Source organism: Mandrillus leucophaeus, unplaced genomic scaffold, assembly GCF_000951045.1.
Source record: "Mandrillus leucophaeus isolate KB7577 unplaced genomic scaffold, Mleu.le_1.0 Scaffold34, whole genome shotgun sequence".
NCBI lineage: Eukaryota > Metazoa > Chordata > Mammalia > Primates > Cercopithecidae > Mandrillus > Mandrillus leucophaeus.
Genome location: NW_012103587.1, coordinates 911372 through 937858, shown reverse-complemented (window position 1 = coordinate 937858; position 26487 = coordinate 911372). Strand labels below are relative to the sequence as shown.

Below are 26487 nucleotides of genomic sequence, written 5' to 3'. Positions count from 1 at the left end.
GCGGGGCGCAGTGGTTGATGCCTGTAATCCCAGCACTTTGGCAGGCCGAGGCAGGAAGATCGCTTGAGCCTAGGAGTTTGAGACCAGCCTGGCCAACCCAGCAAGATCTCGTCTCTACAAAAAATAAAATTAGTTGTGTGTGGTGGCACACACCTCTAATCCCAGCTACTCAGGAGGCTGAGATGGGAGGATGGCTTGAGCCCAGGAGGCAGAGGTTGCAGTGAGCCAAGATTGCACCACTGCACTTCAGCCTGGGTGACAGAGCAATACCCTGTCTCAAAAAAAAAAAAAAAAGTAGAAACAATCCAATATCCAAAACAAGGACAGTAAACAAGTTATGGTATATTCATGTGGTTAAATATTATACAGCAATTAAAATCATGTTTCCAAAGACTATTTAAGGACCAGAATGAGTCTTAATAAAATAATATTATGTGAAAAAGGCAAATATAACAAAAATTCCATTGTACTCAATAATTATGTATTTGTACAGATTGACAGTTTTGTGGAGGGTGGTCAGTGTAGGGGCTTTGGAATTAGAGTGATTTCCATCGGGGGTCTGGTGCTGTCACTTCTTAGCCATGTGAATGTGGTAAATGATTCCCTCTCTCTGACTTCATTGTCTCACCTATAAGATGGGCTGGGACTGGATGAAGTGATTTCAATGCCTGTGAAATATTAAGTGGCAAAGCAGCTGCTGCTGATCTGTTCAGTATCATTACCATGATGGTTTCTTATCTCTACTATTATTATTTCTCTGTCCTCCAATTACTACCTGAGCAATTCTGTGCCTTGGCCCCATCCCAGAAGTTACCATATTTTTAGATGTAACAAAGGAAGCTCCAATGCTGAGTGCTTGTAAATATCAGCACTGGAGCACGTGGGCCCCCAAGATGCTAGTGCCTCATGGTGCTAGTGCAGATGGATCCTGAAAACCTGCAGGCTGCCTGGGCTGGGTGAGATATCAGAGGCGTGGAGGGCTGGGGAGCAGGGTGCTGTACGGCCATTAAAGGTCAACACTGAAGGTGTGTGGTGAGTTGAGATAGCCCAGCACTGCTGGTAATCAGTCAGGCCCCACCCCACCCCCCTTCCACCCAGGTCTGCAAAGTGGAAGATGCCTTTGTCATCAGGGAGGCAAGGAGAGGCTTCCTGTTACTTGTATAGTTTCCCAGCTCTACAAAGGGAATGAGGGTGCGATAAGGGGGATCAACAATAACAACAGGTAGAGTGTTATACATTCTATACAAGAAGGCGTATATAATAGTATACATATTACATGCAATAATTATATGTAATGTAGTATATATAATACTGTATTAGTTTGTTCTCACACTGCTAATAAAGACATACCTGAGACTGGGTAATTTATAAAGGAAAGAGATTGAATGGATTCACAGTTCCACATGGCTGGGAAGGCCTCACAATCATGGCAGAAGATGAAGAGCAAAGTGACATCTTACATGGCGGCCGGCAAAGAGAGAGCATGTGCAGGGAAATTCTCCCTTACAAAACCATCGGATTTCGTGAGACTTATTCACTACTAGGAAAACAGTATGGAGGAAACCATCACCATGATTCAGTTACCTCCCACCAGGTCCCTCCACAACATGTGGGAATTGTGGGAGCTGCAAATCAAGATGAGATTTGAGTGGGGACACAGCCAAACCATAACAAATACATAATAGTTAATTATATTATATATACTATACAGTATATATAACATATAATTAATAAAATAGTTAATATTTTCTATATAGTATATATACTTATAACAATTATGATTATAATTATATTATTCTCCATTAGATAATACATACTTGTAACTATTATGATTATAGTTATATTAGACTCTATAATATATAATACTTACAACTAATATTATTACAGTTATCTTATTCTCCCTTAGATAATATATAATACCTGTAACTATTATGATTATTATTCTGTTCCTGAGTTTGTCTTTGGTTATTCTCTGGAGCACTGGAGAGCTTGGCTTCAGCAGATGGGGCCCCTAGATTCCAGCCTCACTCCTGCCTAGTTAGACTGATACATGTATGTAAGACTCTTCCAACCTCTGCTTCTTTAACAATGAATGCTGGGAGCCAGCAGCATTTCACAAGTACATGCTAAGTGCCAGACACTGCCCCTGCATATCCCTTCAAAGCATTGCCACAGCACTGTGGGCTGGGTGTCATTCTGTGATATATGCCAGGATATATTATGTTCTGTGGGAGCCTGCCACCCACTTGTCCCTTCCCTGTACACACTGCCATTCCCCCCCAACACGGGGAACTCTGCTACCCCCTTGAAGGTTTTGACTAATAGAATCATGTCATGCCAGCCCAGTGCTTAGCTTTGAAGAGATCTAGAAGTTTCTGCTTCCCTTCTCTTGAAATATTTGCTCTGAGGACACTCCCTCTTGGAGTCCAGCCACATGGAGAGGCCATGTATAGGCACTGAGGCTAACAACCCCAGCTGAGCTCCCAGCCCGCAGCCAGCATCAACCACCAGCCGCAGAAGTGCGCCATCTTGGACACCAGCCCAGGCGGGCCTTCAGGTAACTTTAGCTCCAGCCAATATCTGACTGCAGCCTCAGGAGACACTGTTAGCAAGAACAGTGATGGAGCCCTGTTTACTCATACCATATGATATGGTTTGACTCGGTGTCCCCACCCAAATCTCACCTTGAATTGTATTCCCATAATTCACATGTGTTGTGGGAGGGACCCAGTGGGAGATAATTGAATCATGGTGGTGGTTTCCCCATGCTGTTCTCATGGTAGTGAATAAGCCTCATGAGATCAGATGGTTTTATCAGAGGTTTCTGCTTTTCCATCTTCTTCATTCTGTCTTTGCCTGCTGCCATCCATGTGAGACAGGACTTGCTCCTCCTTGCCCTCCATCATGATTGTGAGGCTGCCCCAGTCATGTGGAACTGTAAGTTCAATTTTTTTCTTTTGTAAATTGCCCAGTCTCGGGTATGTCTTTATCAGCAGTGTGAAAACGGACTAATACACCATAGAACCATGAGAACTAGTAACCAACTATTATTTTAACCACCATATTTTGCTGTGATTTTTTAGTGCAGCAATGGATAACTAGAACATACTTGTTTCCCATTTGCAGTTGGGGAAACTGAGATCTTGGAGGTGAAAAGAATTGCCCGATTCAGTTGCTAAGTAGCAGAACCAAGATTCCTGGAGCACAGGTTCCTGACTGTCAGGCCACACAGCCTCTGCACCAGGCTGGAAGAGGGAACACTGTGGGATGTGAAAGTTTCCCATGTATTCAGAAAACTCTAAAATGAGCCTGCGAATGTGAGAGCCAGAAAGAGGGGTGACGAAGAAGCATGGCTCTGCTCTGCACTCACAAGAGGGCAGGGAGATGGGGCCCAACCAGCTTATTGAGTGACTCAGGGAACTATCGAACGGTCACAGGACATCACTTTGCGGGATAAAATCAGACTCACTGCCAGAGCCATGGCTGGAAAACAGACCTGAGTGGCGAAGGCGGCAGAATCTGTCTCCTGCACAGCAGAGCCTCCAAGCTCAAGCCATCATGTGTGACCAGAAACCAGAGGAGGGGCTGCTGGCACTCGTGACATGTCCAAACAGTAAGGTTTTGTGCACCTTCACATGGAGAGATGAAGGTGCATGATCCCTAAGGCAGCTGTGACAGGCCATAGGTTCCCAAGAACCCCAGCTTCCTTCTCGGGGTCAGAGCAGCAGGGAACTCTCAGGAAGAGGCCATTATATTGCCTGCCCAGAGTAAGCCTGAAGAAAGCCCCAAGAATGATGGAAAATGGGGACCCAACAAGGGGACACGTGCAGAGGTCCAGGCCGCTGTCCAGGGACACCTGGATTAATCCAGCCCCCTGGGTTAAGGTGAGGTCTGTGATTTAGCAGCCACTGCTCACTTTCCTCCTGAGAGGGCAGCTGCCTTCTCCCTCCTGTCTGCTTTTAATCTAACCTATGTTTATTATTAGGAAACCTCTGGAAGTGGAACCTCTGGAAGTCAGAACCAAGCCCGGGGAAACAGCTTCAGGCATGTTGGCTCTGCTGTAGGGTAACCCATTTGTCCTGGTTTGCCCAGGACCTTCCTAGTTTTAGCACTGACAATCTCAAATCCCAGGAAACCCCTCCATCACAGACATCACCGCAGGACAATGGGTCACCTTAGACTACTTCTGTCACAGACACCAAAATTTGTTCACACTCTGTGGTCAGAACCAAAGCTCCCCTCCCTCCTCCAAATTAAAGAAAAAACCCAGGCTAGGTGGCTCACACCTGTAATCCCAGCACACTGGGAGGCCGAGGCAGGTGAATCACTTGAGGTCAGGAGTTCGAGACCAGCCTGGCCAACATGGTGAAACCTGTCTCTATTAAATATACAGATATTAGCAAGAGTGTGGTGGCGCTCACCTGTAATCCCAGCTACTTGGGTGGCTGAGGCACGAGAATCACTTGAACCTGAGAGGTGGAGGTTGTGGTGAGCTGAGATCACACTACCGTACTCCAGCCTAGGTGACAGAGTGGGACTCCATCTCAAAAAAAAAAAAAAAAAAGAAAGAAAAAAGGAAAAGAAAAACCCCACTAGTTCATGGTCCCTTCTCTCACCTTGAGTGAGACCATCCTTGACCCTGGGGGAGAAAAGGCATGACCTTGAGTAATAAAAATAGCAACAATAATAACAATGATAGTGGTAGCTAACACAACTAGAGTACTTCTTGAACATCAGATCATGTTGCAAGCCCTTCCCAAGTAGTACCTCTTTCAGTCCTCACCACAACCCAATAAGAGAGGCGCTATTCTTACCACTGTTTCCTGGTGGAGGTTACTGAGTCTGGAGGAGTGAAGTGCGTTGTCTAAGATCACACAACCAGCTGTGGTGGAGTCGGGATTCTCACTCAAGCAGATTGTCTGAGTGCAAGGCTGACTGCGGCACTTTCTAGTTGGGTGGCTTTGGGCAATTAAATGAAGTCAGCCTCACTTTGCTCATTTATATGGTTTGGCTCTGTGTCCCCACCCAAATTTCATCTTGAATCTTGAATTGTACTCCCATAATTCCCACATATTGTGGGAGGGACCCAGTGGGAGATAATTTGGATTGTAGGGATGTTCTCCCCCATACTGTTCTTGTGGTAGTGAATAAGTCTCATGAGATCTGAAGGTTTTATTAGGGGTTTCTGCGTTTGCATCTTCCTCATTTTTCTCTTGCCACCACCATGTAAGAAGTGCCTTTCACCTCCCACCATGACTGAACTGTAAATCCATTAAACTTCTTTTTCTTCCCAGTCTCAGGTATGTCTTTATCAGCAGCATGAAAATGGACTAATACAGTAAATTAGTACCAGTAGAGTGGGGCATTGCTGAAAATACACCCGAAAATGTGGAAGCAACTTTGGAACTGAGTAACAGGCAGAGGTTGGAACAGTTTGGAGGGCTCAGAGTAAGACAGGAAAATGTGGGAAAGTTTGGAACCTCCTAGAGATTTGTTGAATGGCTTTGACAAAAATGCTGATAGTGACATAAACAATAAGGTCCAGGTTGAGATGGTCTCAGATGGAAATGAGGATCTTGTTAGGAACTGGAACAAAGCTGACTCTTGTTTTGTTTTAGCAAAGAGACTGGAGGCATTTTACCCCAACCCTACAGATTTGTGGAACTTTGAACTTGAGAGAGATGATTTAGGGTATCTGGTGGAAGACATTTCTAAGCAGCAAAGCATTCAAGAGGTGACTTGAGTGCTGTTAAAAGCATTCCAGGCCGGGCGCAGTGACTCACGCCTGTAATCCCAGCACTTTGGGAGGCTGAGGCGGGTGGATCACAAGGTCAGGAGTTCAAGACCAACCTGGCCAATATGGTGAAACCCCGTCTCTGCTAAAAACACAAAAATTAGCCAGGCTTGGTGGCAAGCACCTGTAGTCCCAGCTACTCGGGACTGAGGCTGAGGCAGAAGAATCACTTGAACCTGGGAGGCAGAGGTTGCAGTATGCCAAGATCACACTACCACACTCTAGCCTGGATGACAGAGCGAGATTCCATCTCTTAAAAAAAAAAAAAAAAAAAAAAAAAAAAAAAAAGCATTCCGTCTTAAAAGGGAAACAGAGCATAAAAGTTTGGAAAATTTGCAGGCTGATGTTGCAGTAGAAAAGAAAAACCCATTTGTTGAGGAGAAATTCAAGCTGGCTGCAGAAATTTGCATAAGTAACAAGGAGCAGACTGTTAATCCCCAAGACAATGAGGAAAATATCTCCAGGGCACATCAGAGGTTTTCATGGCATTCCCTCCCATCACAGATCCGAAAGCCTAAGAGAAAACAATGGTTTTGTGGACCAGGACCAGGGTCCCCATGCTGTGTGCAGGCTAGGGACTTGGTGCCCTGCATCCCAGGTGCTCCAGCTGTTGCTAACAGGGGCCAAGGTATAGCTCATCTCATGGTTTCAGAGGGTGCAAGCCCCAAACCTTAGCAGCTTTCATGTGGTGTTAAGCCTGCAGGTACATGGAAGACAAGAAATGAGGTTTGGGAACCTCCAGCTAGATTTCAGAAGATGTGTGGAAACGCCCGGATGCCCAGACAGAAGTTTGCTGCTGGGGTGGGGCCCTCATGGAGAACCTCTGCTAGGCCAGTGCAAAAGGGAAATGTGGGGTCAGAGTCTCCACAGAGAGTCCCTACTGGGGCACCGCCTAGTGGAGCTGTGAGAAGACGGTCACTGTCCTGCAGACCCCAGAATGGTAGATCCACCGACAGCTTGCACCATGAACCTGGAAAAGTCACAGACACTCAACGCCAGCCTATGAAAGCAGCCAGGAGGGAGGCTGTACTCTGCAAAGCCACAGAGGCGGAGCTGCCCAAGACTGTGGGAACCCACCTTTTGCATCAGCATGACCTGGATGTGAGACATGGAATCAAAGGAGATCATTTGGAGCTTTAAAATTTGACCGACCCACTGGATTTCAGATTTGTAAGCCCTTTGTTTTGCCCAACTTCTCCCATTTGTAACAGCTGTATTTATCCAATACCTGTACCCCCATTGTATCTAGGAAGTCACTAGCTTGCTTTTGATTTTACAGGCTCATAGGTGGAAGGGACTTGCCTTATCTCAGATGAGACTTTGGGGCTGTGGACTTTGGGGTTAATGTGGGACTTTGAACTTGAGAGAGACGATTTAGAGTATCTGCTGGAAGACATTTCTAAGCAGCAAAGCATTCAAGAGGTGACTTGAGTGCTGTTAAAAGCATTCCAGTCTGGGCGAGGTGACTCACACCTGTAATCCCAGCACTTTGGGAGGTCTGTTAGGAGTTAAGACTTTAGGGGACTGTTAGGAAGGCATGATTGGTTTGGTTTTGAAATATGAAGATATGAGATTTGGAAGGGCCAAGGGTGGAAAGATATGGTTTGGCTGTGTCCCCACCCAAATCTCATCTTGAATTGCACTCCATAATTCCCGTGTGCTGTGCGAGGGACCCAATGGGAGATAGTTTGAATCATGGAGGTGGTTTCCCCCATACTGTTCTTGTGGTAGTGAATAAGTCTCATGAGATCTGATGGTTTTATCTGCAGTTTCTGCTTTTGCATCTTCCTCACTTTTCTCTTGCCACTGCCATGTAAGAAGTGCCTTTCACCTCCCACCATGATTCTGAGGCCTCCCCAGCCATGTGGAACTGTAAATCCAATTAAACCTCTTTTTCTTCCCAGTCTCAGGTATGTCTTTATCAGCAGCATGAAAATGGACTAATAAACTCATCTATAGAATGGGGGATAACAACCTTCCTCAGAGGACTATTGTGACAAAGAAATGAGAGAATATAACGAAACAGTCCAGTTCATTCCTAGTATGTAAGGGCCTGATAAATATATGTGGTGATGATGATGATGATGATTACTATTTTTCCTATTGCGGAACTCAGTGGATATGGAACCTCCAGAAGCCAGCACAAACTCCAGGGAAACTAGATGAGGTGGCTCTTTCCCCTCCAGGCCAACCCAACCCAAGCCACACCCAGAAAGTGACTTAGGGCAGGGCACCAGCTGGCGGCAGCAGAGGCTGCACCAAGCACATTCCCAAACACCTCACATGTGTCACTCAAAGTCAGGCACAGTCTTTAATGTATCTATAATGCTCCAGGAATAGGACATTTCTCCCAGAGGGGCTTTGGTAAAGGAGGGTGGGTTCAATGGCTCCTCTGAGACTCATCTGGCCTTGGTACTTGTATCAGTCAGTTATCATTGCAAAACAAACAACTGCAGAAGTTCAGAGGCAAACACCAGTGAGCGTTCACTACCCACACGTCTGGGGTGGTTGGTAGGAGGCTCTGTTGATCTTGGCTGGGCTCTCCCAGATGTCTAGGAGTTGGCTAGATGTTGGCTAATCCAGGCTGGCCTCAGCAGGAACCACTAGATGGCTCACCTATGCTCCACATGTCTAACTAGGCTTGTTCTCACAATGGTGGCAGAGACTGAAGTGATTAAGTGGAAACATACAACACCCCTTGAGGCCTAGCCTGAGGACTGGCACATCATCACTTTCTTCTCATTCTCCTGGCTAGGGCAAGTCACAGAAGGTGGGGAATACCTGCCACCTGTGGACTGGAGAAGCTTCAAGGTCACATTACAAAAGGCATGAATATAGGAGGTGAGAAGCAATTCTCATTCAGGCTCTAATTGAGCCACTTGGTGGTGAAACATTACTCTTCCCAGTCAAACCTCTCCCCTACTCCATTTTTTTTTTAAAGTACCAAATGTGTATTATAACATCCTGAAATCATTATTTCAAACCTCTCCCTAGTTAAGAACCTCTTTTTTATGTCCAAATAGCAAGTAGAAACCACATCTTTATAAACACATGAACCTCCTGAAGGTAGAGGTGACACTCTTGAGAAGTTAACTTTTTATAAATTAGATATTATTTGCTTTAGGTAAGAAAGTTCTGCTATTCAGGTGAATCTTCAAAATTTTAAACAATTGCCGAAATAGACTACATTAAATTTAGCTTAGATAAGTTGCCTTAAAGGAGGAATCCAGCAAGGATTCTAGAAATTAGAAGTAACGACCTGGGAGTCCACATCTCAACAGTCCAGCCCTGTTTCTCCATCTGCAAAACTGGAATCATAACAATAGCGATGCTAATACTAATAACACTGTACATTATCTCATTTGAGTTTCCCCACAGTCTCGGAAGCTAGAGTAATTACTATCCTTTCATTGTACAGATTAGGAAAATGAGACTCCGAAAGGGTGAGTGATTTACCCAAAGTCACACAGCTCATCTTCAAGGCAGAGTTCGGTTAGAACCTCCGCGTTCCCTTCTACACTGCTGATGGGAATGTAAACTAGTACAATCACTATGGAAAATAGTGTGGAGATTCCTTAAGGAACTAAAAGTAGAATGGCCATTTGATCCATCAATCCCACTACTGGGTATCTACCCAGAGGAAAAGGAGTCATTATATGAAAAAGATATTTGCACACACATATTTATAGCAGCACAATTTGCAATTGCAAAATTGTGGAACCAACCCAAATGCCCATCAATCAACGAGTGAATAAAGAAACCATGGCATATATATACAATGGAATGCTACTCGGCCATAAAAAGGAATGAATTAATGGCATTCACAGCAACCTGGATGGGATTGGAGACTATCATTCTAAGTGAAGTAACTCAGGAATGGAAAACCAAACATCGTATGTTCTCACTTATAGGTGGGAGCTAAGCTATGAGGATGCAAAAGCATAAGAATGACACAATGGACTTTGGGGACTCAGGGAAAGGGTGGGAAGTGGGTGAGGGATAAAAGACTACAAGTTGGGTTCAGTGTATACTGCTTGGGTGATGGGTGCACCAGAATCTCACAAATCACCACTAAAGAACTTACTCATGTAACTAAATACCATCTTTTTCCCTAAAAGCCTATGGAAATAAAAAAATGTTTTTAATTAAAAAAATGAAACAAAACCTCTGTGTTCTAACTCTCAGTCCTAGGATCTTTTTCCCTCTCCAGTTATGCAACCCAGCAAAAAGATAACTAGCAAAGGGGAGGGTAGGATTAGCTCACATGGCCTTTGTGGGTTTCTCATTAGAAGAAACTGTTCTTTCCCTTGCTTTTCCATTGTGGTTTTTCTTTTTCTTCTTTTTTTTTTTTCTGATTTTACCATGAACTACCTCGTTCAGATATACCCAGTCTAGCTTCCTGGAACCGTGCGGAAAAGCTGCTCTCAAAGCCTCCTCCTCCTCCCGTTTTTTCCCTTCTCTTTTTCCAGTTGCAGCTGCAGCCTGGGCCCTGAGTGCCAGCTAGCCAGCAGCTGGGAATGCCTGCATTTTTGGGAATCCAGCAGACCAAGGCCCCGTTTTTTTCTATCACCAGTAGGCACTTTCCCCCAGAAGGCCTGCCAAAGCTGTCTCCAAGGCCCTGACAGTGTCCTGAGGGCCCCAGAGAAACAACTGAACAAGATTAAGACCAATAAAACAGACTTCGCTTCTAAAAGACGGCCAAACGCTCCCAACATGGCAGAAACTGGAAGCATTAAGACTTAGAAAATTATATCTTAGAAAACATCCCATCATCAATCCCAGCACTTTGGGAGGCCGAGACGGGTGGATCACGAGGTCAGGAGATCGAGACCAACCTGGCTAACATGGTGAAACCCCGTCTCTACTAAAAAATACAAAAAACTAGCCGGGCGATGTGGCAGATGCCTGTAGTCCCAGCTACTCAGGAGGCTGAGGCAGGAGAATGGCGTGAACCCGGGAGGCGGAGCTTGCAGTGAGCTGAGATCCGGCCACTGCACTCCAGCCTGGGCGACAGAGCCAGACTCCGTCTCAAAAAAAAAAAAAAAAAAGGAAAACATCCCATCATCACTGGAGTGCTGTTGAATTGCCTTTTACTATCGTTTTGACATTGGAAAAAGGCCCCAGGCCCCAGGCTGGAGGTCAGGAAGAGCAGAGCTGTGGCAAGCCTAGAACCCGGGCCACTGAGCCAGCTGCTTTCAAGGCCACGTGTGCAGGGGAACAGCACAGAGCTCTCTGAGTCTGGAACCGTCCGTCTGGAGTCTGAGCTACGCGTGCCTGTGGGTGGCACTGGCTAATTGCTCTCGTGTTTTCTTTCAATAAATAGCACCCTTGTTCAGGTCCTCTGAATTCCTGTTGAGGAAGCAGGAAAATGGTCAAGATCCCTGCCCTGTGGGGCTGGCATTTTACTGGGGGAAGCAGATAATAAAGAATACATGTGGCCGGGCATGTTGAGTGGCTCACGCCTGTAATCCCAGCACTTTGGGAGGCTGAGGCAGATGGATCACCTGAGGTCGGGAGTTTGAGACCAGCCTGGTCAACATGGTGAAATCCCATCTCTACTAAAAATACAAAAAAAAAATTAGCCAGGTGTGGTGGTGCACACCTGTAATCCCAGTTACTAAGGAGGCTGAGGCAGGAGAATCTCTTGAACCCGGGAAGTGGAGGTTACAGTGAGCTGAGATCTCACCACTGCACTCCAGCCTGGGCAACAGAGCGAGACTCCATCTCAAAAAAAAAAAAAAAAAAAGAGGGAGGCAGGAGGATCAGGTCAGAGGAGAAGTGACGACGGAATCAGAGGTTGGAATGTGCGCTTCGAAGATGGAGGAAGGAGCCATGAGCTAAGGAATTCAGGAAGTTTCTACATGCTGGACAAGGTCAGGGAATAGAGCCTCTCATAGCATGCCAGAAGGAACGCAGCCCTGTGGACGACTTGGTTTTAGCCTGGTGAGAGGCATTTTGGACTTCTGGCCTCCAGAAGTGCGAGATAATGAATGTTCATTGTTTTAAGCACTCGGTTTGTGATCATCTGTTACAGCAGCAACAGGAAGCGATCACAGGGATTTAGGCAAAGCTGGGGGGAAAGTGTTCCAGGCACAGCCACAGCAGGTGTGAAGGCCCTGAGGCAGGGAGCATATTTGGAAGGCTCCAGGAACAGTGAGGCGGCTGGGGTGGCTGGGGCAGTGTGGATGAGAGGAAGAGATGAGAGAGGGAATAGGTTGGTGTGTGTGGTGACAGAGACCTTGGAAAAAGCTCTGACTTTTGCTTGGAGAGACATGGGGAGCCCCTGCAGTTCTCATCAGAGATGTCAGCAGGTTGAGTGGAAAGGACCTTGTTGGGACACATTCTTTCCCAGCTCCCACACTAACCAGCGTGACATCGGGGATGTCACCGTGCTATGGCGCCCGCTCCGAGGGCAGGGGACTTTGTTTTATTTACTACTCAAGACACGGAACCTAATCACATCTGCAAAGACCTTTTTTCCCAATAAAATCACATTCACAGGTTCTGGGTGGACACATCTTTGGGAGGACCAGCATTCAGCCTAGTCCACCCCTCTGGCTCCTGTTCACAGCCCGGGGTCTCAGGAACCAGAGCTGCTCCAAAACGACGCCTGGACCCACAGGCATGCGTGATCAGTTACAAGCTCTTCCCTTTCGCTCCGGATTAGAGACTTCCTTTTCCCGAGCTCTTTATCCCGTGTCCAGTCCCACGTGTTGACTGCCATCTGGAGCTGACAGATCTGAAAGTGAAGTGATGACAGAGGGAGCACCCTAGATAAAATGAGGATGGTAGCTACCTGGGGGCTCAACACCCATAGCAGGGCCCCTGCCATTCCAGACCTCCCTGGGCAGAAGAAACCTTGTCTTTCACTTTCCATCCCTCCTGATAACGCGCCCCTCAACCTTCACCTGTGGGCAGGTTTATCCTTGCCTTTTTCTCTCCCTTCTTCCCCGTCTTTCTGCCTTTTGCCTCGCTCTTTGGGTTTTCAGGAACTATCACTCACTAAACCATCAATACATCCCATTTTGCCTGGGGCAGCCCAGGTTTACGTGGGTTGTCCCAGTGTGATTAGAAACAGCAGCCTTTTCACTCGAGATGCCCCAGTTTGGACAATAAATTCTATAGTCCTGCTGCACAGGAATACCCTTTCTGAGCCAGAGTTCATCAGCTTGAACAATGTGCCGGACTCCATGGCAAGGCATTAAAATTCCCACAAAGACACCTCAAGCTGTTTATTTAAACTATGCAACAGAGAATGTGATTTAAAACACAAAAACCTGAAACCAGGTATAAAGTCGCCATCCAGCCTTCCAGCTGTCCAAGTCAAATGTTTTCAAGCCATCCCCAATTGCTCTCTGTCATTTGTATCACTTGTGCCATTTGTCAGCAAATCCTATTGGTTCTGCCTTCTGGACACCTCTAGAATGCAACCCCTGCTGTCCACTCCCGGCAAGGCCACTGGCATCTCAGGCTGAACCATTGCAGGGCTTTAAACAGAAGAGTGACATGCTCCAGCTTGTATTTTAACATGCAACATGATCCTTTTAAAGCATTCACCCGTTCCTGTCACTCCTCTGCACAAAACTCTGCCAGGGCTCACATCTCACTCACAGCAAAAGCTTAAGTTCTCACAATGGTCCAGGAGGTCCTGTGTGATTCCCCCATCTCCTCCCAGTCGCTCGGCTGGCTGCCCTTCCTCGTGGTGCCCTCATCCCTCCACTCCTGCCTCCTGGCGGTGCTGCTGGTCCTCAGGCAGGCCACCCACACCCACCACTCCTTGTCTTGACCTTTCTAAGGCCATGCAGATGTCCCTCCCAGGGAGGCCCATCCTGGCCCCCATCTGAGATGATGCACACAGCCCTCCCCAGCATCCCCTTACCCCTACTCCCTTGACCTCTTTCTCCAAAGCTCTGATCCCCACTCATCTTCCTATTTGTTTTATTTGCTGACCTTATAGATCTCCCATCTGCTCCCACTAGAATCTCAGCTTTGAGAGGACAAGGATTTGGGTCTACTTTGTTCACTGCTGTGTCATGAGCTACTAAAACATATCTGGCACATAGTAGGTGCTCAACAAATATCTACTGAATTAATGAATGAGGATGCTTAGACTTCTTAAACAATTATCCATCTAAAACCAACTTATAAATAACATAAAACTACATTTTTTTTTAATTTATAAAAACAATTACTTGTTTTTACCACTACATACCACTATGTAATGGCTAAAATCTGAAATACACGAAACATTGCGAGGACATAGAGCAACAGGAATCCTCACTGGTTGCCAGTGGGAATGCAAAATGGTGTAGCCACTTTGGAAGACAGTTTGACAGCATCTTCCAAAGATAATTATAATCTTACCATACGATCCAAAAATCATATTCCTAGGAATTTGTCAAACTGATCTGAAAGCTTATGTCTACACAGAAACCTACATATGGGCTGGGTGTGGTGCCTCATGCCTATAATCCCAGCACTTTGGGAGGCTGAGGCAGGCAGGTCACCTGAGGTCGGGAGTTCGAGACCAGCCTGGCCAATATGGTGAAACCCTGTCTCTACTAAAATACAAAAATTAGCCAGGCATGGTGGTGAGTGCCTGTAATCCCAGCTACGCGGGGAGCTGAGGCAGGAGAATTGTTTGAACCCAGGAGGCAGAGGTTGCAGTGAGCCGAGATTGCGCCATCGCATTCCAGCCTGAGCGATGGACCGAGACTCTGCCTCAAAAAATTAAAAAATAAAAAACCTGCACACAAATGTTTATGGCACGTTTATTCATAAATGCTAAAACCTGGGAGTAGCCAAGACATCCTTCAAGAGCTGAATGGATAAACTGTGATACGCCCATGCAATGGAATATTATTCAGTGATAAAAGAAATGAGCTATCAAGCCATGGATGGACCTAGAAGAACCTTAAATGCATATTGCCGAGTGAAAGAAGCTAATCTGAGCAGACTCCATACGATTCCAGTTAAACGACATTCTGGAAAAGGCAAAACTATAGAGACGGTAAAAAGATGAGTGGCTGCCAGGGGTTTAGGGTGATGGAGGGATGAGTGGGCGGAGCACAGAGGATTTTCAGAGCCGTGAAACTACTCTATGTGATACTGTCATGGGCGCTCCGGCACTATGCATTTGTCAAAACCCATTGCCTGCAGAAAGCAAACAGTGAGGGAACCCTAATGTAAGCTAAGAACTTTCATTAGTAACACAGGAGTTCCCCCTTATCCGCAGTTCTGCTTTCCGTGGCTGATTACCCACCGTCAACAGCTGCCTGAAAATATTAAATGGAAAATTCCAGAAATCAACAATTTGTAAGTTTTCAACCGCGCGCCATGCTGCACAGTGTGAGGAAATCTTGTGCCATCCTGCCAGGACATGAGCCTTCCTTGTGTCCAGCGTATCAACGCTGTGGACACTACCCACCTGTCAGTCACTTAGTCGCTGCCTCAGTTATCAGATGGAAAGAAACATAGGAGATATGGGGCTTGGTGGCATCCACAGTTTCAGGCATCCACTGGGTGTCTTGGAACATGTGCCCTGAGGATAATAGGGGACCACTGTAATGTATAAATAGTGGCTCATTCATTATAACAAATGTCCTGTGCTAAATGCAAGATGTCAATAATGGGGAAACTGTCGAGGGGAGGTATAGGGGAATTTCTATACCATCTTCTCAATATTTTTTTTTTTTTTTTTTTAGATGGAGTTTTGCTCTTGTTGCCCAAGCTGGAGTGCAATGACATGATCTCGGCTCACCACAACCTCAGCCTCCCGAGTAGCTGGGATTATAGGCTTGCGCCACCACACCCAGCTAATTTTGTATTTTTAATAGAAATGGGGTTTCTCCATGTTGGTCAGGCTGGTCTCAAACTCCCAATGTCAGGTGATCTGCCTGCCTTGGCTTCCCAAAGTTGTAGGATTACAGACGTGAGCCACCGTACCCGGCCAAACTTTTTTTTTTAATTAAAAAAACAGTGATATAATGTGGCAGTTGATGCCATTGTCCTGGAATGGAGTCACCTCTCACAGCTCAAATAAGGTGCTGGCCTCTGGACCCGCTGTGGGGAGCTAAGTCCACCAGAGGAGTGGGAAACCACATTGGCACCATATGCCACGGCCATTCAGGCCTCACTGGGCAGGGATGGTCATTGGCACAGTAAGTCAACCTCTGTTCTTTGCTAACATCCAGAGCAATTAAAGTAGTGGCAGTTGGTTCAAATATAATCATAAATGCAAAGGCAGTCGTGGACACCAAAGTCACATGTCCTCAGTCACAAAGCACTCAACCAAGTGATTGGGAATATTGTCGTTGTGAAATAGAGTGTCTCCAGAGACAGCTGCCATCAACGCCTTCCCCCACGCCAGATGTGTGTGCTGCACCCCCCATGTGGGCAGGCCTGGGACTGGTTTTGACCAATAAAACGGGCAGAAGTGAGGCTGTGCGAGAGACTGGCAGCTTCCATGTCCCTTCTGTTGGAGACAGCCACCATGTGAGGAGTTTGAGCTACTCTGAGCGCACAGTGCCACAGCAAAGCCTACGGTAGCAATAAGGAGAGAGAGATGACCGTCCAGGTGCCAACCTGCCAATCATCCCAGCTGAGGGGCCAGCCGCCATCTTGAAAGAAGCCATCTCAGACATTCCAGACGCAGCATACACCACGGGGAACAGGAGAGCCACCCAGCTAATCCCACAATGGTGAGAAATAGACATTGTTGGGTTTTAAGTCACAAGAGAGAAATGAAACTCATTGAAATGGAGACAAAATTAAAACATTCTCAGAGAGAGCTTTCAGAATCTGTAACATGGGGGTCCGCAACCCCTGGGCCACAGATGGGTATCAGTTCTGTTAGCAACCAGGCCACACAGGAGGTAAGCCGCAGGTGGGCAAAGCAAAGCTGAGCTCCGCCTCCTGTCAGAGATCAGCAGTGGCAAGAGATTCTCACAGGAGTGAGAACCCTATTGTGAACTGTGCACGCGAGGGATCTAGGTTCTGTGCTCCTTATGAGAATCTAATGCCTGATCATCTGTCACTGTCTCCCGTCGCCCCCAGATGGGACCATCTAGTTGCAGGGATACAAGCTCAGGACTCCCACTGATTCTACATTATAATGAGTATGTAATAATAATAGAAATAAGTGCACAGCACATGGAATGCACTTAAATTACGCCAAAACCATTCCTGCACCCTGCAGCCTGGTCTGTGGAAAAACTGTCTTCCACAAAACCGGTCCCTGGTGCCAAAAAGGTTGGGGACCGCTGCTCTAACACATAGTCACGCTCCCCAGGTTAAGAGACATTTATTTAGAAGACAGTGCAACTGTCCCTAGCCTCCCATTCCTAACCATCCCATCTGTTGGGGTCATACTCACCTCCTCTGTGGTTTTACTCACCTTTCCTAAGCTGCATTCCCCAACACATCCACAGCACTCTACCCGAGGCCAAACCTCATTCTCTCCCCCAACTTGTCTAGAGAACTAGTCAGCTCCCAAACCCTCCCTCCCTCACCACCATTGCTTCGCTGGTACAAAACTCCTTAGTTCAGTGGATGTTTCAAATAACTAAAAACTAATCTGGTCCCTTTACATAGGATTTCCTCATATGAGAAAGAAAGTATTTAGGCTGTATGTGTTGGGGCAGGGGAAACAACAGAAATTTTTTTGCCTTTTGTCTTATTCTTTAGGCATGTTTTTTATTTCTACCTTTTTTTCCTTAATAACATGGAAGTTAGGCCAGGCGCGGTGGCTCATGCCTGTAATCCCAGCACTTTGGGAGGCTGAGGTGAGTGAATCACCTGAGGTGGGAGGTTTGAGACCAGCCTGGCCAACATGGTGAAACCCTTTCTCTACTAAAAATACAAAATTAGCCAGGCATGGTGGCGGGTGCCTGTAATCCCAGCTACTCAGGAGGCTGAGGCAGGAAAATTGCTTGAACCTGGGAGGTGGAGGTTGTGGTGAGCCAAGATAGTGCCATTGCACTCCAGCCTGGACAACAAGAGCGAAACTCCATCTCACAACAACAACAACAACAAACATGGAACTTTGTGAAATGTTTTGAGACCCCGAGAAGTGAAACGAGAATCCTGCTCGGCAGCCTCCCAGTGTTTCCTTGCTCCACAATTCATGAAAGAGGCATCTACAGAACATAATCCTGTCCCAGCTTTCAGGGAAGCTGCAGCTCAGAGAGGAGCCAGACACGTGGCTAGCCAGTCCCATGAGATGCAAATGCTGTCATGCAGGAGTGGGGGCAGGCCGTGGAAGCAGGGAAGTGTTGGCTCCGCATTTCGGGAGGAGAGGCTCCTGCTGAGTTTTGAAGGCTGTTGTTCTGGAGAAAAATGTGGAAGAATTCAGCTTGGGAAGTGGCCATGTTGACAGGCAAGGAAGGGGAAGGGACCCCTAGAAGAGAGGGCCAGGAGGAGTGTGGTACACTTGGGAAATCACAGGACGCCCAATATGGTTGGCTTCAGGGTGGCTGTGCCTTTATGGGAAGCCAGGAACCTTGGAGATTGTCCTGCCAGGAATGTGAAACCGTGGAATGATGTGGAGTTAACAGCATCAGGCATGGTGGCGGGTGCCTGTAATCCCAGCTACTAGGGAGGCTGAGTAGCTGAGTAGCTTCCCTGCTTCCACGACCTGCCCCCACTCCTCCATGACAGCATTCGCATCTCATGGGACTGGCTAGCCACGTGTCTGGCTCCTGTCTGAGCTGCACCCTGAAAGCTGGGACAGGGTTATGTTCTGCAGATGCCTCTCTCATGAATTATGGAGCAAGGAAGCACTGGGAGGCCACCGAGCAGGATTCTTGTTTCTGCTGCGTGACATTGTGCAAGTCACTTCTCAAGTCACTTTGGGGGTCTAGAAAGATCACTCGTATGAATTGAAACTGAGGCAGGAAGACCTCTTAGGGGGCCTCGGCTGTTGTTCTGGAGAAAAACATGGAAGAATTCAACTTGGGAAGTGGTTATGTTGACAGATAGGGGAGTCAGGGTGCTGGGGACATTTTAGAGAAGAGTCAGTTGGTGGCCTGTGACAGCTGGTGAAGGACTGGGCGTAGGGTTTTAGGATTCGGGATCTGCATGTCTAGGGATGCTGTTTGCTAAGAAATGGGAATGTGAGAACATGTCTGAGGGTGAGATGTGGAATTTACAATGTCTCCAGGCACCCAAGTGGAGATGCCTAGCCCACCCTGGAGAGGTGGGTCCCGGCTGGGAAGTGAGTCTGGAGCCATCGTCACAGGAGGGAGCAGACATGTGGGCTGCACACAGTTGCCCAAGGAGAATATGAAGAGGGGATAGAAATAGATTATGGTCAGGGAAATAGCATCATTTAAGAAGCAAGTGAAGGAAGAAGCCAAAGACAAGTCAAGACGAGGTAGGAAACCAGCAGGACTTATTTTCCGGTCACAACCCTGTTGACCAAGACAAAATCTGGTTCAGACAGAATAAAGTAAAGAAACAGAGGCAGGAACAAGCAGATGGCTATGAAAGTGATCCCTGGCTGTCCTTATTGCTCATTAACCTAGGACACTCCCATCAGCCCCGTAACAGTTTACAAATGCCATGGCGACGACCCAGAAGTTATCACTCCTTTCCATGACAATGACCCAGAAGTTACTGCTGCTTTCCTAGAAAGTTCTAAATAATCCACCCCTCGATTTGCATTAACCTGCCCCTTAATTTGCATGTTATTGAAAGCAGATAGAAGTGGGTATAAACACAGTTTGCAGGAGCCCATAGGCTGTGGATTCTGGGCATACTACCTATGCGTTAGCCCTGCTCCACAAGGAGAAAGAGCACTGAATAAAATATTGCTGTTTAACACCACCAGATCACCCTTCAGTTCTTTCCTGGGCAAAGCTAAGAATCCTCCCAGGCTAAGCCCCAGTTTTGGTGCTCACCTGTCCTGCAACAAATGATCTTAAATTTTAATATCAAAACCATAAAAGTGTGGAGAGAAAAATACAGGGAAAAAAATGTACATGATTCTGTGGTGGGGACTATTAGGTCTAATTTCTTGCCAGTCAATAACAATTGAATATTAGCAATTTCAACCTAATACATTTCTAAATGTCACCAAAGGCAGAAAATATAATGAATGGTGTTTGGGTTTTTAAAAAGTATGCATATATATGTTTTCAAAAGCATATACAAGATTACAATGGGAAAATTTTTGCAACATGTATATATACCAAGGGTTCATAATTTAATATATAAAGAACTTCCAAAAATCAACTAAAGACAAACACTCCCTCAAACAAAGTGAGCAGGGGACATGGACTGGTGTATTAGTTACCTACTGCTGTGTAACAAGTTATCCCAAAACTCAGCAGCTCAAACAACAAACATGTATTATCTCACACTGTCTGAAGGTCAGGAATCCAGGAGCAGCTTAACTAGGGGGATTCTAATTCAGGGTGTCTCATGCAGTCAGGAGGTACACTGGGGTTGTGGCCATTAAAGGCTTGCTGGGCCTCCAAGGTCACACCCTCTGCTGTTAGTGAGAGCCTCAGCTCCTTCCTGGTTGTTGGCTGGAGGCCTCAGTCTCACCATGTGGGCCTCTCCACATGGCAGCTCACTTCAGGGCAAATGAGAGAGAGAAAGACAGATACATATGAAGAGACAGAGACAGAGAAAGAGAGAGAGAGTTAGTTCACTGCCCACTGCCTAGTCTCCAAAGACACACAGGCACTTCCACTTAACTTAATTCATTAGAACCTGGTGGTTAAATCCAACCCACACTCCCTTCTTTGAAGGGAAGGGTATCAAACAATGTGTGCAGGCATTTTTAAAACCCACAGGGAAATGTTAAAACACAATGGGAAATTTACAAAAGATGAAATATATGATACAAATAAGCACGAAAACAGCCCCCCTCTGCTTTCAGGGGAAATTAATTACTCCCAGGTCCACAGCACATGGAGTTCTCTCCAGCCTGCCTGTCTTCAGCAGGGCTGTTCCCTCTGCCGGCCGCGCTCTTCCTCTCCCCATCTGGCCTCCTCTTGCAATGGCCCCCTTGTCTCCTGGGAAAAGACTCCCTCCAGCCATCATGCTTAGGCCGAGTGAGCCTTCTCTTATTCCTGTTATCTCATTCATCATGCTGCATTGTAATCACCTCTCTCATTAGCCACCGAGCTCTCTGAACTCTGGGTCTATGACTTCATCATCATTTTACTTCTACTGCCTGGCATATAGTAGACAAATAACTAGGTCTCACGTGATAAACGGTCTACAGAGTGCTTTTAGGGAACACAGAACCCATGTTTCCTGGGTCTGAAAAGAGAAGTCACAAAGACTGGGCTTCACTTCCCAGCCCTCTTGGAATGCAGACCCTCTGAGTGAGGGATTTCTCCTCGCATAGACACAATCAGCTTGCAGACTCTGCAAACCTGGGCTCCTCCAGTTCTCTACAGCATGGAGGCTCCACAGGGTGAGGCTTATTCATCCGGACACACGATTCACATCTGTTCCTAACAACGGGCATCAAGTTGGCAGCTCAGCCCTGCCACGGGCCACAGTGGGCCACAGTGATAACCCCTGTTGTGTTTCACCAAATAAACTCTGGAACCCAGAGATCCACCGAGCTGGGACACCCTACCTGAGCCGCAGACACCTCCCCGCAAGCAGACAGCTCGTCCAAGGACTTTCCCACGTGGCAGCAAGCCCGTCAGCTTCTGCGTGTCGGCGTGTGTCTTGCTCTCCAGTCGTAAGTGCTCTTCAAGGGCAAAAAAACCTCTGCAAACACATCACCTCGTGCAGCACCATGGTCCACGAAGACTCGCACAAATACAGCCTGGAAAGGAGAAAAGGTGACGAGGAGAAGCTGAGCTCAGGCAGCTACTTTGTCGGTGACTTCTGAACACCTCATAAGTATCGATCAGCAGTGGCCACAGTGATGCTGAGTAACAAATGTATGGGTGGACACACAGCCACTGCTGAGACCAAGGGGTCCAAAAGCCAAGTGCTGGACCTGTGGCTTGTTGCTTCAACCCTGGGGGCCCCCCGCGGTTCTGGATGTTTGCGGGGTGCACTCATAAGCAGGAAACCCAAGCCTCTAGGCCGGCTCCCCTGTTCTGGCTGTTACCCCATTAGAGCTTCTGAACTTCAGCAGAGAAGAGTGAATTCTTTCCTGTCCCCTTATACTCTCTGGTTCAGGAAGCAGTGGAAAGATGTAGGGATCCCAGAGCCTCCCTCAAGTGGTCCAGTATTCCTGCGACTGCCAACCAGGCAGAAACTCACCAAGTTTTTTACAACAAGCTTGTCCCTTCCTGGTGAGAAGTTCCCCAGATATAACAACAGAAACAGACCCATCAGGTTCTGCCAGGAAGAAAGAGCCGTGCGTAAGTCAGACCTCGTGGCTCCTTCAAACACTCAGAGGCAACATTAATTTGGACTCTTGGATGAAAGGTCTAGCTTGCCTTGCCAGTTCATTTGTAAACTGGACAGCTAGAAAGTACCTCTGAGCGTGGAGACCCACTTTTCCACTGAAGCTTTAAGGGCGGCAAGGCCTTCCTCAGTACTTTTTCTTTCAGCTGCAAATTCAGCAGCAGCATTTAATAAGAAAAACAGAAGCCACAGGAAAAAGGGAGCTCCGGAAACAATATACGATGCAAAACCCTTTAAGTTTCAGCTGCTCTCAGTTAGAAGACACTCAACTGCTCCCGGCAAGAGCCCAACAAGGGGCCAGTTGATCAGGGAATTAATGAGCAACAGGAACACGACTCCCTTGGGAATGTTCTCTGCAAACCAGGGACATAGATGGCTCCAGGGACCAGCTGCCCCTCTCTCCCCTACTTTGGCCTCTTTTTCTTCCTCTCCTCATTTCCTCCTGCCCACTCCCCTCCTCTTCTCACTGTTTCTTCCTCCTGTCCCATTATTTCCTTCTCCTCCTTTGTCAGTTCTTTAGTCCTCTCAGGGGACATCCCTCAAGCATTGCAGATTGTGTGGCATTTAAAGCCAAACACATCCCTAAGACAAAGAGGAGAATAATTAGTTATAATAGGCTGGGCATGGTGGCTCATGCCTGTAATCCCAGCACTTTCGGAGGCCAAGATGGGCGGATCACCTGAGGTCAGAAGTTCGAGACCAGGCTGGCCAACATGGTGAAACCCCATCTCTAGTAAAAATAAAAAAATTAACCAGGCATGGTGGTGGGCGCCTATAATTATTCCCAGCTACTCAAGAGGCTGAGGCATAAGAATCACTTGAACCTGGGAGGCAGAGGTTACACCAAATAAACTCTGGAACCCAGAGATCCACCGAGCTGGGACACCCTACCTGAGCCGCAGACACCTCCCTGCAAGCAGACAGCTCATCCAAGGACTTTCCCACATGACAGCAAGCCCATCAGCTTCTGCTTGTCGGCATGTGTCTTGCTCTCCAGTCATAAGTGCTCTTCAAGGGCAAAAAAAACCTCTGCAAACACATCACCTCATGCAGCACCAGAGGTTACAGTGAGCTGAGTTTGTGCCACTGCACTCCAGCCTGGGCAACAAGAGCAAAACTCCATCTCAATTCAAACAAAAAAATTAGTTATAACAACAGCCACATTTGCTGAGTGTTTATTATGGGCTAGGCACTGTTCTAAGCACTTTGCAGTCACTAGCTCACTCCTCCAAAATGGTCTGCAGATGCAGACTTCCCCTAATGCTGTCCCCGATTAACACAGGAGGCAGAGGGAGAGAGCAGCCTCATTCAGATGAGAAGCTTTGAAGAGACTGAGTGCTTCCTCTTCCACCATGTCTGTAAGGGGGCCCTCTTGAAACTCCCCAGTGAGATTGTTGTAAAGAATCTCATTTCCTTTACAGAGGCTGGTGAAGGCTTGTGCTATCATGATGTGGACCTAAAAAGGAAGCAACATCTCTCGTTTTATAGGCACAGGCCAACGACGCAGGCAGCAACGGGTTAATAAGCTCAGGATTCTCCCTAGACTCAGCTGGCTGACCAGCTGTCCCACCTTTTTCTCGTAGCTGGCATGAAATGGAGCATCAAGCATTGTAACAGTCAGGATCTGCTTGGTTGCAAATAATAAACACAACAAAAGGTGCTTCAATGATAAAGACATTTATCCTCTCCCTTTACAAGGCATTCAGAGGTAGGGCAGTTCGAGAGGTGGTTAATTCTGCAGCTAATTACAACAGCAAGGACTCCAGTTCTTTCTGTCTTCACTGCCATCTTCATGTCTCTCCTCATGGCATTGAAACGGCTGCCACAGCTCCAGGCAAACATCCACACACAACATCCTGAGGTGAGAAGGGGGCCATCTCTTCCTTGTATCTCTTTCTAGGAGCTAAGAACCATTTCCCAGAAGCCCCCAGTCGACTTCTCCTGACATCTCATTGGCTGCAACTGGGTCACATGTTCCTGCCTGAGCCAAAAACAGGCAAACAGAGTGGGACCATATGTTTGCTTTGGAAACTAAAAATAACATCCTAAGCACCCCCAACCAACTGAACAGACTCTTTCTGGGCCAAGGGAAACCTGAAAAAATGAATTCCCCACCATGACGGGAAGGGAGGTCGGATACACTTCATTATTCCCCCTCCCTGTTGGAGTTTAGGCACAGCTGACCGGCATTAACATTAAAATAGAGATCATAGGCTGGGTGTAGTGGCTCACACCTGTAATCCCAGCACTTTGGGAGGCTGAGGAAGGTGGATCACAAAGTCAGGGGTTTGAGACCAGCCTGACCAACATGGTGAAACCCCATCTATACTAAAAATATAAAATTAGCTGGGTATGGTGGCACACACCTCTAGTCCCAGCTACTTGGGAGGCTGAGGCAGGAGGATCGCTTGAGCCCAGGAGGTGGAGGTTGCAGTGAGTCGAGATCATGCCACTGCACTCCAGCCTGGAGACAGAGCAAGACTGTCTCAAAAAATAAAATAAAATAAAATAAAATAAAATAAAAGAGATCATAAGGTTGACAGAAGACCTCATTGTGGCCATAAGATACCAAATTCTAACCTGACTCTAATATAACATCACATGACAGCAGACCCTGAGGGAAATCAAAATTGTTTACCCCAAAATCTATTTCTTGACATATTTTGAAATGACTCTTCAAAGTTGTCTTTTTTTTTTTTTGAAACAGACTCTCGCTCTGTCACCCAGGCTAGAGTGCAATGATGTGATCTCAGGTCACTGCAACCTCCACCTCCCAGGTTCAAGCTATTCTCCTGCCTCAGTCTCCTGACTAGCTGGGACTACAGATGCCTGCCACCAAACCCAGATAATTTTTTTGTATCTTTTAGTAGAGACGGGGTTTCCCCATGTTGATCAGGCTGGTCACAAACACCTGACCTCGTAATCTGCCTACCTCGGCCTCCCAAAGTGCGGGGATTACAAGTGTGAGCCACTATGCCCAGCCCCAAAGTTGTCTTTTGTGGGAGAAATTTGCATCTAAAGAGAATCTTCTTCCTTTTCTCCATCTTACCCAGATGTAGAAGAGATTAAATGACAGTTTGACATCTTCAAGGTCTGAAAAGAGGTATTTACCGTGTTCTCCCTGAGGCTGCATCTGGAGGTTTCATCTACATAACAAGGACCTCGGCTTCTGCAACCACTCTTATCTTAACTCAAGCATTTACCTCAAGTCTGCAGACAAAGCGTAACTCTTTCAACCAATTGCCAATCAAAAAATCTTTTAATCCACCTGTGACCTGTAACCAGTCTCCCCTCCCACTGAGATTCCCACCTTTTTGGGGCAAATAAATATATACCTTCCATGTACTGACTTATGTCTTTGCCTGTAACTTCTGTCTCCCTAAAATGTATAAGACGAAGCTACAACCTGTCCACATAGGACACATTTTCTTAGAATCTCTTGAGGCTGTTCCTCAGGCCATGGTCACTCATACTAGCTCAGAATAAACCTCTTTAAATATTTTACAGTTTGGCTGTTTTGTCAAACTGGCTTTTTTGTCAACCAATCCGAATCTGAAACAAAGGGTCAAGAAAACCACTATCTCTCCAGGAAATGGTTCCATGATCTTTTCTTCCCGGCATCTTTACACACCAATTCTCTTCATTGCCTCCATGCACGGCCATTAACTGGATTACTGGGGATTCCTAAACAAGGATGACGATGCCGTGAAACAGCCTCTTCCAACCGGGCATGGTGGCTCGCACCTGTAATCCCATCACTTCAGGAAGCTGAGGTGGGTGGATCATTTGAGGTCAGGAGTTCAAGACCAGCCTAACCAACATGGTGAAACCCTATCTCTACCAAAAATACAAAAATTAGCTGGGCATGATGGCATATGCCTGTAGTCCCAGCTACTCGGGAGGCTGAGACAGGAGAATCACTTGAACCTGGGAGGCAGAGGTTGCAATGAGCTGAGATCGTGCCATGGCACTCCAGCCTGAGTGACAGAGCAAGACTCCATCTCAAAAACAACAACAAAAAAGTATTGATCTAGGCCAGGTGCACTGGCTCACGTCTATAATCCCACCACTTTGGGATGCCAAGGCAGGCGGATCACCTAAAGTCGGGAGTTTGAGACCAGCCTGACCAACATGGAGAAACCCCGTCTCTACTAAAAAATACAAAAAATTAGCTGGGCAGTGTGGCGGTGCACACCTGTAATCTCAGCTACTCGGGAAGCTGAGGCAGGAGAATCACTTGAACCCGGGAGGCAGAGGTTGCAGTGAGATGAGACCATGCCACTGCACTCCAGCCTGGGCAACAAGAGCAA

General features: G+C 46.9%; 1 protein-coding gene across 2 annotated transcripts in view; it reads right to left on the bottom strand.

Annotated features, from left to right (window-relative positions):
• Positions 1-26487, bottom strand: part of LOC105545830 (filamin-interacting protein FAM101A) — a 431833-nt gene that overhangs the window by 156553 nt on the left and 248793 nt on the right. For both annotated transcript variants that reach the window (XM_011988875.1, XM_011988876.1), the window contains one exon: positions 21390-21584. The gene's annotated coding sequence lies outside the window, so the exon portion shown is untranslated. The remainder of the gene's footprint in view (positions 1-21389; positions 21585-26487) is intronic.